The sequence below is a fragment of the Octopus bimaculoides genome, chromosome 5, assembly GCF_001194135.2.
Source record: "Octopus bimaculoides isolate UCB-OBI-ISO-001 chromosome 5, ASM119413v2, whole genome shotgun sequence".
NCBI classification, from domain to species: Eukaryota; Metazoa; Mollusca; class Cephalopoda; order Octopoda; family Octopodidae; genus Octopus; species Octopus bimaculoides.
Window position 1 is genome coordinate 58,666,747 of NC_068985.1, and position 2,223 is coordinate 58,668,969.

At 39.9% G+C, this 2,223-nt stretch overlaps 1 protein-coding gene across 4 annotated transcripts in view; it reads left to right on the forward strand.

The window, feature by feature from the left end:
- Window positions 1-2,223, forward strand: part of LOC106868231 (D(2) dopamine receptor) — a 1,504,014-nt gene that overhangs the window by 1,209,200 nt on the left and 292,591 nt on the right. The gene's annotated exons all lie outside the window — the stretch shown is intronic.

Consider the following 2,223-nt stretch of genomic DNA (forward strand, 5'->3'; position numbering starts at 1 on the left):
TATATATATATATATATATATATATATATTGGAGAGTATTGTAGTTCATTTGAAGCATTGTGTATTGTTTGCAAAGTATAAAATGCTTTGAATCACACAACAATGCAGTATAGTACAAACAATGGGCTATAATAATAGTTTGATATGATATTTCGGAATAAAAATTCCTGCTTCATATATCTCTAGGACTTGATGGAATCGCTGCTGTAATCGGTTTTCCAACGGCTTTTCTTTCTTTTTCGGAAGTGTCTCAGCAGTGATCTCACGAAGCTCCTTCCGGAATTCTTCATGAGAAGTGCGTGAAGTCGGCCATGTCTCAATCCCATGTGTGCTGGCATATCCGTATCTCTACTTCTAAGTTATGTGTTATACGTGCAGCATCATTTTTTCCCTTCTCTTTTCTTCTCTTTTTTGTTTTGTTATTAAAAATGCATAAACATATTATCAAAAATGAACCTACACACATCCAGATGTAGCTAAATAATATATTGATTAACATCCTCCAGCCTGTTGTTAATGGCCCTAGTCTATGTATGAGTATAGCTTCCTTAATTCTTAAATTTCCCAAATTTCTTTCATTGTCCTCATTTTTGACTGTTATGCTTTAGTCAGTGTTCGGCATCTGTCTACATGTTTTCTTAAGGCGGAGGCTCTCGTGTTCAGATGTTCTTTGATGCGGACGTATGACGGTCTTGTTGTGCTACCCACAAAGACCGTGTTGCATTTGTTGCATTGTGTACTATACACATTTACCCGTTGGCATAAATCTTTGTCACGGATAGGACAGTGTGTTAGTGTTATTTCTTTACTACCCACAAGGGGCTACACACAGAGGGGACAAACAAGGACAGACAAACGGATTAACTCGATTATACCGACCCCAGTGCGTAACTGGTACTTATTTGATCGACCCCGAAAGGATGAAAGGCAAAGTCGACCTCGGCGGAATTTGAACTCAGAACGTAGCGGCAGACGAAATACCGCTAAGGATTTCGCCCGGCGTGCTAACGTTTCTGCCAGTGTGCATTGATTCTTGTCACTTGTTCGTTCTTTGCGAGGTGTCTTCTCAGCGAGGGCCCAGTGTGGGCTGGTTGTATGTCTAGCCGTTCTCTTCTTATGGCTCTTCGGATGGCTTTAGTTATCCTCTCGCTAAAATGGGGTATGTTAAGGAAGCATGTGTTGCTGGGTTTTCTATGTGCCCGGCGTGTTGGTTAACTTGAGTACTGAAGCCAATTTACAATTGATCTAGGGTAGCCATTTCTTTTCAATATGTCTAGGAAGCGTGTAGTGTAGGTCACCTTGTCCTATGTCCTGCTGCACTTTCTCTGGATGCGTGCAAGTTCATTTCTGATGTATCCTATTTTAGCACCGAGTGGAAGTGCTGAATTGTACTGGACAAATATATCTCCACTGGCTGCTTTCCTGTAGAACTCGATGTGGATCTCTCCTTATTCCGTTATATTCACTTGGAAGTCAAGTAGTGATAGTGATCCAGTTATGCCGGGATGTTCTATAGTGTCCATGTTATTGAACGTCGTGAATATTCTGTCAGCCTCTTCTCGGGAGAATGTGAGTATCAGGATGTCATCTACATACTTGGTGAAGAAGACGCATGAGCGGCAGATGCTGAGTACTCGACGTTCATACGAGTTTGAGACATGGCCGACCTCACGCACTTCTCATGAGGAATTTCAGAAGGAACTTCGTGAGACCACTGCTGAGACGCTTCCGAAAAAAAAAAACTGAAAAGCAGTTGGGAAAACCGATTATAGCATCGACTCAATCAATTCCTAGAGATATCTGAAGAAATTTTTATTCTGAAATATCATATCAGACTATCGATGATTAAATTACAACAGCTATTATAGCCCATTGTTTGTATCATAGTCATTGTTATGTCATTCAAAACATTTTATTCTTTACACACACACACACACACACACACACACACACTCACACACACACGCACGCACGCACACACACACACACACACACACACACACACACGTTGTATATGTATGTATACATACATACAAACCTACATACATACATATATACATGCATATACAAGCATAAGGGCAGGGAATCGTCAATTAATAATAGAATTAATAATTAACAATTTTGCCAAGTAGTTCAGTATGAAAAAACCTTTATCGGTAAAACCATTTATCATCATAAATATACAGGGATTAGCAATTGAGTTGCTTCTCCAACATACTGAAA